The sequence below is a fragment of the Argopecten irradians genome, chromosome 14, assembly GCF_041381155.1.
Source record: "Argopecten irradians isolate NY chromosome 14, Ai_NY, whole genome shotgun sequence".
In the NCBI taxonomy this organism is placed as follows: domain Eukaryota; kingdom Metazoa; phylum Mollusca; class Bivalvia; order Pectinida; family Pectinidae; genus Argopecten; species Argopecten irradians.
This window is the reverse complement of record NC_091147.1, coordinates 34,408,090-34,420,509: the sequence shown is the minus strand read 5'-3', so window position 1 is coordinate 34,420,509 and position 12,420 is coordinate 34,408,090. Positions and strand designations below refer to the sequence as shown.

Below are 12,420 nucleotides of genomic sequence, written 5' to 3'. Positions count from 1 at the left end.
CATGTACAGTACGTTGTGTGTGTTTTATCACACAGTTTGACGTTCTGTCGGGGCGAAAAGACGAAAATTAAGGTTTGTCAATTTTCGTCTTTTCGGGGCGAAAAGACGAGATCTTTGAAGGCGAAAAGACGAAATTCAAATTTGTTAAATTTCGTCTTTTCGGGCGAAAAGACGAAATTTAAGGTTGTTAAAATTCTCAAAAGGGCACAAATCAGCCACCGTAAATATGAGCATCTTTTTAAAACTATATGTGTTTATACTTATTTACTTTAGAGTGTGCCATACTTTTTATTTGATGCTTGTACAAACAGGGACTGCCATTTAAAGGATATAATTCAGTAATATGATTCTTGATGGTTTTTACAAATATGTCTTATTGAAAACTTACAGGTATGTCAGTTTGGACTACATGTATATGGACATCAGTGGGTGACTACCTTAGGAAAATAACCAATCTCCTGTTATGAAACTCACCCAGTTCATCACAATAGTAATCTCATGTGTTTTAACCAAAACTATTTTATTCCATGCAATTTACAATCTGTGTTTTAGTTCTTACTTGCCTTTTTCTTATCCTGTTGATTATATCCAATGGCATATGTAAACATATTCACCTGAATATCTTGATTTTCGCAATACATACATGTATGATATCGGATTACTGCATACTATGACGAAAAAGAGAAGGATTTATATAGAATATTATACATGTAATGTTGAATATTGACATTCAAAAACTCATCTAAAATAATAAGACCCTTTCATAAATATAGAATATTTAATGTTGCTAACAGTAACGAGTCAAACAAAACGTTGCACAACATGATAAAAAATCTTTCTATAAGCTAAAAATATATATAGACCCGCTTTCAGTTGTCATGGTAACATTTAGTGCCAAAATTCAATAATTTGTCATCAACTTTGACCCTGTTCTCTTCAGAAGTCAATATGCAAGTTGAAAGGTAACCAACATTTCAAAATAAAACATTTTTGCTACAGCTAAAGCAGGACAAATATAGCGCAAAATCAAAACATTTTCAAAAATCGTCGGGTATAAATATTTCTTGGTAACCATGGTAAACAACCAAAACTAAATTGAAAATATGACATTCAATAGAAAATTCATCTCTTATTCAATGATATACTTGATTATTAAGTTATTAAAAAGAACATTTAAATCACTTTCATAGGCTTTAAGATCTATACATGTACATGTAAGAAACTTCACATTTTTGAGAAAGTCCCAATTTCCGGTTGCTATAGTAACGTCATTAAAGTGAACAGTCGGGCAAGGATGGATAAAGTCGGTAAAATTGGTGTGAATGTATCCAGTATAATTTCTTATGAAATGGAAAAATGAAATCTCTCGTCAAAATCTGTCTGCGTACGAAGAAATTGATTTAAAGTTTGGGAATTCTAAAACGTCCTCCCGGCTCACTATGTCCGTGGTTACATTTCCACGCAGCCTCGCTTTCAATGCTTTCAACTTTTCTTTACTTTGATGGTCAGAACTGGGAAAACTAAGCAGAACTTGACCGTCGTATTAATATGTGAGAACTTTTGGAAGGCCAATGAACGCATTTAGACTGGTTTTTCTTTGCCCGACTATTCACTTTAACGCAAAAAACATTTTTTTCTTATGAAATCTGAAAAGGGTGTGATATGAAGTTTCTAAATATATAATTCAAAATTGTTGGTGCAAAAGGGTGAAAAATCACTTTGAAACAGAATATTAGAATTTCGTGAGTTCCAAAAACATTCTTGGGAGTTAAGGAGTCAAAAGATATATTTTCAATGAAATAAAGTTGATTTGGAAACTCTCCATATAATGAGATAAGCCGTGTTCTATTATCACAAAGTTTTATCAAGGATTTATCCTTGGTTTTATCAAGGATTTTTCAGTGATTCATATTCGTCCTTGGTTTTATCAATTATTTTAATCAAAGTATTACAAATATATCTAGATTAAAGTATTACAAACCCATTTTTTACATTTTACATTCAGTTTTATTACACTGCGGATATATATCCTTGATTACACTAAGGACGTATATATTATTTATAAATCCTTGATTACACTCATTGATATTCTAGTACAAAATCAAAGTGCAGTTGTATGTATGATCATGATTTCATCTATTCAAAATAATGAAAACTGTGAACATTCGCTATTTCTACCAGGTTAGCCCCGAAATACTCTGGCCCTGACACCAGACTTACACATATCATGACAGATACAAAATGTAGATGTCTGGTTTAGGAAGGACTGTCACTATTGATACGAATATGAAATAAATTAACTTTTTTGATTCGATTGATTGATATGAATACCAGAGGTATTACAGTCTATATCTAACATACGCTACTATTGAACTATTATCTATTCTATGTCTCAGGTTAATGTACCTTCACAAGTAATATAACTTCGTTTACGGGTACGAGTCACACAGGTAAATTGACGATAACAAAATGATTCGGTTTCACCCCTATATGGCACGACGTCTGATCAACCGTATTGCGGCGTTCGACCAATATCTCTCTACAATATTCCTTAACAGACTATAGGCCACCAACACTTTTTCTCTTTATTGTTAACTAAGTTAAATGGTTTCCATCACTCCTTGTTTACAAGGTACAAAGTAATAAAACTAACTAGGATATCAAACAACAGATTGTAAAATGTTCCAACCATAGTTTTCGTATAAAATCTTATACATGAAAAGATGGTGTGATATGAGGTTTCTAAATATATACTAATCAAATTGATTGGTGCAAAAAGGGTGAACACACAGAGGCCCAGAGGGCACTGTAACGCTCACACCTTGGTTTTGTAATGCCAAGGAATTGTCTCTGAGATACCTCGGCTCCTTAGATTCTTTTCTGGAAGTAATTTTAATATATCTACCTCTAAATCACCTCTAAATGAGCCCACCACACCTTGCCCGCCAGGGGGAACCGGAGAAGCCAAAATATAGATACAAGTTCTTTTCCCTCCCTTCCTATTCCCCGAAGGGAAGTTTAGTGGGCCAAAATATTGTCCACAATGCCAAGCAAAAACTCTGTGACAATTAAGCGATTCTAATAGTGATTTACACCTCTATATTCCCCATTTGGCCCGCCCCTCCAGTTCCTGCCAGCCAGGAGGGATGTCCAGATCCAAATTTAATTGACAAGTTCTGTCATCGCCTTCCCCCCAAGTAATAGTTTGCTGGTGTTAAATTTGGTTTTACAAATCCATGCAGTATCCTCCGCGTGCACTAGTAGCGTTTTAAAAGGATTTAGCCTACTATATCTCTCCTTTGGGAGCCGCGCCCCTCCCGCCCCCCAGGAGGGTCAGAGCCAAAAATTATACAACTAGTACTGTTCCCCCTCCCCCCAAGGATGGTTTGAGCGGGCACAAATTTTGTTTACAAATCCATTGAGACAGAAACTCTAGTGACAAGTAGCGATTTATAGGATTTACCTCTATTTCCCCTTATTGGGCCATCATGCCCTTCCTGCCCCCGGGGGGATCAGACAGCACAAAATTTATACAAATGGTTCTGTCCCTACATCCCTTAGGGATTTTTGTGGCCAATTGTACTTACAATCCATGCAGAAAAATCTATGACAAAGTTGTGATTAATACGGATTTAACCTCTATTTCCCTAATTGGCGTCTCCCTGCCCCTACCTGCCCCTGGGCGGGTCAAAGCCAAAATAGTCAACAAGTTCTCTGTTCCCTGTCCCACCAAGGAGGTTTATGTGTCAAATTTGATTACAGTCCATCTTTCAGAACTCTTAGGACAATATAGCTATTTATAGGATTTACCTCTATTTACCTTATTGGGCCCAGACCCTCATGCCCCCGGGGGGTCAGGAAACCAAAATGTAAACAAGTTCTGTTCCCCTGCCCTCCAAGGATGTTTTGTCGGCCAAATTTGGTTACAATCCATGGCAGAACATCTTAGGACAAGTAGCGATTTAATCTAGGATTTACCTCTATTCTCCCCTATTGGACCCACAGCCGCCGTCCTGCCCCCGGGCAGGTCAGAGCCCAACTTTATACACGTTCTATGTCACCCCTTCTCCCCCAAGGACTGATTGTGGCCAAATTTGGGTTACAATCCATGCAGACAACTCTATGGACAATTAGCGACTTTAGCAAGGACATGTCTTGACGGAACGGACTGACGGGGACCTGACGACGGACGGCCAGCGCCATGAACATAAGCTCACCCCAAATGGTCCCTTCCGGGGCCGAGGATAGAATCTAAAAACAACAGAGAGTTAACATCAAAGTAAAGCTATTTCAAATTTAAAACCTATGATAATTATATCCAGCCAAAATGGCTTACGAGACACTAATTTGAAGAAAAAAATCATTGTCACAATAATGTGACAGGTAAATGAATTAAAACTGTACATGAGATCAAGTGAGTTTCATCCTCAACACTATTTAGATGGGCATATAAAGAGTACACAAATGATCCTGTAATTAAATGTTTCGACTTTTAGCTAAGGTTACCACAACGAAATTTTGCTAAGATTTGTTTATGGTTCATTCTTAAATGTACGATACGTTATATGTTTATTTTCCATTTATTCGGTAAGTTATTTGTCTACCCCGACATTCCCAGCTTCTCCATTTCCCTTTTGACCACTGATGATTTTTTGAGTCGTCAGCCACAGCCTACACACTTCTATTTTTGTTTCACATTACAAAATCTCCACCCAAGATCATCTCTTGTGACGACATTGGATGCATTTGTACCGGAACCGCTTTTTTTAACAAACTGGACGAAGCGGTATTTATGAATAGAATATTCAAAACATTGACACGACGGTAGATTTTGCTAGTTCTCGTGCGGGCATTTCCATATTCAGTAATTCGGTAAATCATAATCCAAGATATTTTTGTTTGTCGATAATGTCAATTAGCAGAATTTTACGCAAATGGTATTGCACGATACTTCACTATAAGCTATGACAACTAGTGCGTATCTAACTTTCATTTTATTTGTGGTTATCGAGACATTGGAGGCTATTTCGGCAGCCAGGTCGTTTATGTAAATCGTAAAAATTGTCGGCGAGATATTACAGCCTTGTTTTACGCTATTTGTGACGTCAAACCAATCATCAAGGAACAGGTACGTGTCAAATTAGAACTATGTTTTACGCTATTTGTGACGTCAAACCAATCATCAAGGAACAGGTACGTGTCAAATAAGAACTATGTTTTACGCTATTTGTGACGTCAAACCAATCATCAAGAAACAGGTACGTGTCAAATTAGAACTATGTTTTACGCTATATGTGACGTCAAACCAATCATCAAGGAACAGGTACGTGTCAAACTAGAACTATGTTTTACGTTATTTGTGACGTCAAACCAATCATCAAGGAACAGGTACGTGTCAAACTAGAACTATGTTTTACGCTATTTGTGACGTCAAACCAATCATCAAGGAACAGGTACGTGTCAAACTAGAACTATGTTTTACGCTATTTGTGACGTCAAACCAATCATCGAGGAACAGGTACGTGTCAAACTAGAACAATGTTTTACGCTATTTGTGACGTCAAACCAATCATCAAGGAACAGGTACGTGTCAAATTAGAAATACAGTATAGTTAAGTTATGACAGAATCCAACACAAACCCTTATACATAAATCATTACAAAGACGACCAAGAAATGGAAAAGAATTTTCTATGAATTTAAACAATGAATGCAAACTCCAGAGTAAAGTTTGGTAAATACAGTAGCTGAAAACTAGATACATGTATTCCATGTTGTGTTGCACAGATCGCACATGTGTAGGTTCCCCTTGGTCCCTAGTTATGCATATTGCATTTTGGGACCAATCGGAAAACAACATGGCCGACAGGTGGAGGAAGCAGGGAAAGAGGAAAAGCAGAGAAAAGATCAGTCTTACAAATATCCAATAAAGTTCACTCAATGGTGGGCTCCAAGATCCCTCTTGGATCTCTTGTTATAACAAGTTATTATTAGAAAAACATTGCCCTGTAGATTATCTTCAAATAATATAATTGCATGAAAGCTGTTAAACCCTGTTAAACCAACGATAAGTTAGTTATGACCATTTAAACAATTTATTTATGATATGTGTATTTGACCCCTGTGAACTTGAATATTGGTCAAGGTCATTCCTAGTATCTGACTTTATAGCCCATCCCCTGGACATCTTATACTAGTGGGGCAACACCTTAAGGGGTGTTGCAGATGAAAAGTATGCGCTATGCATATAAATGTACATGACTACATGTATACGGTGCATATGTGTATGGAAATTGAATGAAGAATAACGCTTAAGGATCATGTTACATACTCTGATGTATTTTGTCTGTATGAAGGAATGTCGCGGACGGAATATAACTCTTGCTTTTGCTCTTAAAAGAGAGCGTTCATAAGCTTAGGAAACAATATCCAACAATTTAAAGTCATTTTATAATTTTAGTCTATTTGACTTTGTGACTGTGACTTGAAGGTCAAGGTCATTCATTTGATCAAAATCATAATTAGTAGCCCTTCAGTCCAGCATGCTGCAAACGTACATGTAAGCAAACGTACATGTAATACATATACCATGAATATGACTACAGGTCAGTCAATCATTGATAGAGGAGTCATTTAAAGATTTAAGCTCATTTGACACTGTGACCTTGAATTAAGGTCAAGTCCATTTATTTGAACAAACTCTGTAGCATTCCATTTCAGCATGTAACAGGCACTTCCAATTCAAAACTGATAGTTTGATTCTTTTAAGACTTATCCTAACCTTCGGAAGATAGGCCGATTCTATTACAACTTACAGTACACATTCACATACTTTTTTGATGAATAATGTATTTACCTATTAAGATAACTTAAGATGCATTATTTTGTCTTTTGGTTACTTTCCCTAATAAAAAATAGCAACCAAAATCACCCCCCGGGTGTGAGTTTTGAATATGAATGTTAGCTGATCTGAATGCAAAGAATGTGTGAAAATAGCACCAATCTTTCTGAAAATGGGTCAAAATGAACGCACTGTTTTAAATTATTCAGAGGTGAAAAAGATGGAGTAGCAAAAAAAAAAAATCAAAAAAAAACCTTGTTAGGGGTAAGTGGGTGCTAAGTTGGTTAAGTGGTGTTTTGACCATATTTACCACAAGCCCACTACTGTGCTTTCCCTCACACCAACATCACATCATTTACAACGGACCCTGGCTGTCTAATTAGGACGTTATACTAATTTTTCATGTAAAAAAGGTCTCTCCGCTATCCTACTATTTTCATCAAAAAGAAAAAAACTTTTTTTCTCATGTGAATAAGAGAATGGTAATAATACATCGGTCTGGCTATAAACATGCTTTGGCTATTCTTTTAATTGTATTAAGCTTTACAAGCTAGAAAATGAACAAATAGACAAATTACTACCCTTTACTATTCAATCCACATTATTTAAAAAGACTTTTTATCGAGAACATGGTAACCAAATTAAGTTATTTAATTTAATAATAGCACACCCTTTCAATACAGCTGTCCATTTTCATACGTTGAAATGGATTACATGCATCAGAGTCTACAGCAGATGATTGTCAATATACACATTGTTATTTATAAGATGTTATAATTAATAATGCTATCTGAAAAACTTCTGAGTAGGGCATGCTAGGTGTCCATCTTTCTAAATTTTGTTCTTTCCCCTTTGAAACAACTACATATTACGAGACTGTGCAATTCCAGGCGCCTGACTGTTGGTTCTAGGGTTTTTTATTCTCTGAAGGACCTCTTTTGTACATCTCGAATTCGAACCACATATTATCATTGTTCAATTCCTTGGAATAACATGCTTACAATCTTTGAAGGAATTACTGAATAATCAATTAGACAAAATTTACCTAACAACACAGAAATGAAACTATTTAGTCATACTAATTTATTATTATAAATACATTTAGCCTTAATCACTATTATCCTTTACATGTACATGGGTGTGATCGATAACTGAACCGTAGCCTGGGAGCCCGGGGCTGCTGAAAAAAAAATAGTGCAGCCAAAATGTCAAAAGTACAGTAGTCCCTTATAAATATCAGAAAAGTACATAATTAGTTGAGGAAGATAAAATGGATGACTTTTAATGATCTGCCACAATTCAGTACCAAAATTCACTACACACATGCGGCGACATTCCATATAGTAAATTAGAAACAATGTTCCCCGTTCCCTGGAGGAGACATCACCCCAAACCTACTCCCATTATATAACTGCTCGTGAAATCGCATGTGCCTTTTTTAGAGACAATTAGATAACAATTTTTATAATTATAATTTTTTAATATAAAAAAAATCAAATAGTCCTAAAAAAATTTACGATTGGTTTCTGAGAATTGCTTCGAAAAACTGCAGAAGGCTGTTAAGGTGGAATTTGGACATTCAGTACGAATTAATTTTAAACAAACTGTTGTTAACTTATGCCCCCTCCCTCAATTCTAAGTGAACAGTATCTACAAGGCAATTTACATACAATATATAGCGGTACGCACCATACTAAGTGCATATAATGACTTTAATCCATATCCATAGTCGACTCCTAAAACCAGATTTTTCAGCGTATTCATTGTTCTTCTTTAGTTGTCATTTCATACAGGCCTCGTATTCATGTTTATTGGTTTAACATTATCCCTTTCCTTGAACATATGTCGCATTGTGATGAAAGAGTGAGTAGAGGGACAGTGGTAGACATGATAGGGTGTAAAGAGGGTAGTGGTAGCGGGGTAGACGGTGCATGAAAAGAAGAAGAGTAGATGGTCCTGAGGTAGAAGATGATAGGTTTAATGAGGGTATAGGTAGGGTTAGCGGGTAGATTAGTGATTGGAAGATGTAGAAAAGTAGGTGTGTGTAGAGGTATACTGTTAGTGGGGTTAATGGAGGATGAAAGAGAGAGTAGAGGGTCAGGGGTAGGATGAATAGGGGTGTATACACTGGTAGTGATAGAGGGGTAAATAGGTTGATGTGAAAAAGGGAGTAGAGGTCCAGGGTGGAGTTTGCGATAGGCTTTAAGAGGTTAGTGGTAAGGGTGGAACTAGTGAGGAAAGAGGGAGTAGAGGGTCAGGGAAGATGATACGGAGAATAGGGTAGTGGTAACGGGGAAGAAGGTAACTTTGTGATGAACGAGGAAGTATGCGGGTCATGGGTAGTTGCTAGGTGACGATGGTGTGGTAGCGGGGTAATAGGGGGGGGGGTAAATGGTACAGAACGAGGGAGTCTGAGTGGGGTCCAGGGAGAGAAGATAGGGTGTGGAGGGTTAGTGGTAGAAGGGTGTAAATTGTGATGAAAGATGGAGTAGAAGGGTCATGGTGCGCGGATGACATATGGTCTAAAGAGGGTAGTGTTAGGGGGTAATGTGTGAGATGAAGTACAGGAAGTAGAGGGTCAGGGTAGAACATTGATAGGGTGTAAGCGGGTATGTGATAGAGGGGTAAATGGTGATTAGAATAGAATGGGATTACGAGGGTCTGGGGTAGTGGATAAGGATGTGGATGGTAGTCGTAGAGGGGTAAATGGTGATGAAAGAGGAAGTAGATAGGTCAGGGGGAAGATTGTATGCAGTGGATAAAGAGGGTAGTGGTAGGGGGGGTTAATGGTGATGAAAGAGGAGAGTAGAGGGTCAGAGGGTCAGGGGTAGAAGAAAGGCGTTGTAGAGAGGTAGTGATAGAGACGGAGTACAATGGTGATGACAAAGACAGGGGAGCTAGAGGGTCATGGGTTTGAACATGAAGGGTGTAGAGGGGGGAAAGAAGAGGTAGAGTTAGGTGAGAAGAAGAGGTGGACAGTAGAGGGTCCGTGTCTATGAATGATTGTGGTATAGAGTGGTAGTGGTCGCGGTGTAACAAATGGTTATGACAAGAGGGAGTTAAGTGGGGTCAGGGTTAAGTTGAAAGGTTTGAAGTGGCTATTGGTAGGAGGTAATAGTGAGTTGAAAGAGCGGAGTAGCAAGGGGTCAAGAGTTAGAGGATAGGGTATGATGATGAGGGTAGAGTGTAGCGGGAAGTCAATGGTGAGAGGAGAGAGGGAGATTATAGGTGTAGAGGGTAGTTGAAGGGGGTGGGTAATGGTGATGAGAAAGAGGGAGTAAGAGGGTCAGGCAGGTTAGATGTTAGTGGTGGTATAGTGGTACGTGATAGAGGTGTTCTAAATATGGAGAATGAACAAAGGGAGCCGCAAAGCTCGTGCATTATCACCCCGGCGCCCAGGCATTTGTATTTTTTAAAATAAATTTCCATGGGTTAACAGAAAAAGTATTGAAACTGGAGAGGTTGACCCATTAGAAAAAGTGCACAAATATAGCAACTTGCCTAAACATGCTACCAGAAAGTTATCGTGTAGCCAAATTGGAACGGTTTTTTGAGTTATAGCCCGGAATAGAAAGGAAGACAGTAATAATCAGGTATTTTTGAATAAGCTTTCCATGAAAACAGAAAAAGAATCGAAACTGAAAGGTTCCCATTAGCAAAAGAGCACAACTAAGAGCACTAGCCCGTAACATTTACAGAATGTTCGTGTAGCCAAGTTGAATCGGTTTTTCGAGTTATAGCCGCGGACCTAGAAAGGAAACTTTTAATAAATATGGTATTTTTTAATAAGTTTTCCATGGTAACAGATAAAAGCATATTGAAAATGGAAGGTTCCCATTAGAAAAAGGCACAACTAGAGCACACAGCCTAACATGTACAAGAATGTTTCGTGTAGCCAAGTTGAACGGTTTTCGAGTTATAGGGCCACGGAATAGAAAGGAAACTTTAATAATATGGTATTTTTGAATAAGTTTCCCATGGTAACAGAAAAAGTATCGAAACCTGAAATGGTTCCCATTAGCAAAATAGGCACAACTAGAGCACTAGCCTAACATGTACAGAAAGTTTCGTTGTAGCCAAGTTGGGTCAAACAGATTTAGGAGTTTTATAGCCCGGAAACGATACTACACTCGTACGGACGGACGCTCACTAGGAAGAACGGGACAGAGCACCAATAATACAATAACCCCCGCAAACCTGCGTTTTCACGGGCGAATTAAAAAGGGACAGTCGAAAAGGGTCTGGGGGTAGTTTGAGTAGGTCTGAAGAGGGATAGTGGTTAGGGGAGTAATAGTGGACAAGTATAAGGATACGACATGAAAGAGGGAGTAGAGGGTCAAGGGGAGATGATAGGGTGTGGAGAGGTAGTGAGTAGAAGGGGGAAATGGTGATGAAAGAGGGGAAGTAGAGGGTCAGGGTAAAGATGATGGGTAAGAGCAGGGTAGTGTGTAGAGGGCGTAAATATTGGTGATGAAAGAGGGAGTAGAGGGTCAGGGGTAGATGATAGGATGTGGCGGGTAGTATGGTAGAGAGGTGGTAAATGTGATGAAAGAGGGAGTAGAGGGTCAGGGTTAGATGATTGGTAAAGAGGGGTAGTGGTAGGGGGGGTAATGGTGATGAAAGAGGAAGTAGAGGGTCAGGGGTAGATGATAGGGTGTAGATGGTAGTGGTAGAGGGGTAAATGGTGATGAAAGAGGGAGTAGAGGGTCAGGGGTAGATTATAGGGTGTAGAGGGTAGTGGTAGAGAGTAGATGGTGATGAAAGAGGGAGTAAAGGGTCAGGAGTAGATGATATGATGTAGAGGGTAGAAAGTAGAGGGGTAGATGGTGATGAAAGAGGGAATAGAGGGTCAGGGGAAATGATAGGGGGTAGAGGATAGGGAGTAGAAACTAGGGAAAGAGGGAGTAGAGGGTTTAGGGTAAATGTTGAGAAAAGGATGGGGAGGTAGGGGAATTGGTGTAGAGGGTACTGGAGATATTGATCTTTATCCATTGAAAGATTTTTTGCCAAGTTCTGTAAACCAGCTAAATTCTTTCAAAATTTATAGGGCAAAAGCTTTTACCCTGACTATGATATCCCTTAAAACTACTTACTCCAAACATATGCAATATAATACCTTTAGACATGTTATCATATAGCCCTCGATTTTTAAGCTGTACTTGGCATTGGTTGAGTTTCCAATTTCATCAAACAGGCACAGAACAGCTGATGGAAATGAAGTTTCTGTTAAATAAAATCAAACAGAAGATTATGGTTATAAGTTACATTATCTATTATTATAATTATGTATATACACCCAATTAAATTTAAAAGAACATTTATTAATTACTTTATTTATTTTCAAAGGAAAACATTAATTTCTTCACTTTAGCTCCTTTTGCAACATTTCTAATTGCAGTTATATTAAATATTACAGATAATATCACCTTTATCATCTTGAGTCCTAAGTAATCAAAGACTCATCCTGTTTTTTCTATTTATTTCATACTTAAGTACACTATTTGCACAAATTACCGTATTTTCCCTAATGAGGGCGCCGGGCGCGGGTAAATGTGGGGGGCGCCATTATTTGAGACCATT

At 38.0% G+C, this 12,420-nt stretch overlaps 1 long non-coding RNA gene across 1 annotated transcript in view; it reads right to left on the bottom strand.

Annotated features, from left to right (window-relative positions):
* LOC138307845 (uncharacterized) overlaps positions 1-12,420 on the bottom strand; it is a 43,598-nt gene that overhangs the window by 27,580 nt on the left and 3,598 nt on the right. The window contains exon 5 of the long non-coding RNA XR_011206049.1: positions 11,957-12,063. This is a non-coding gene — a long non-coding RNA (uncharacterized lncRNA). The remainder of the gene's footprint in view (positions 1-11,956; positions 12,064-12,420) is intronic.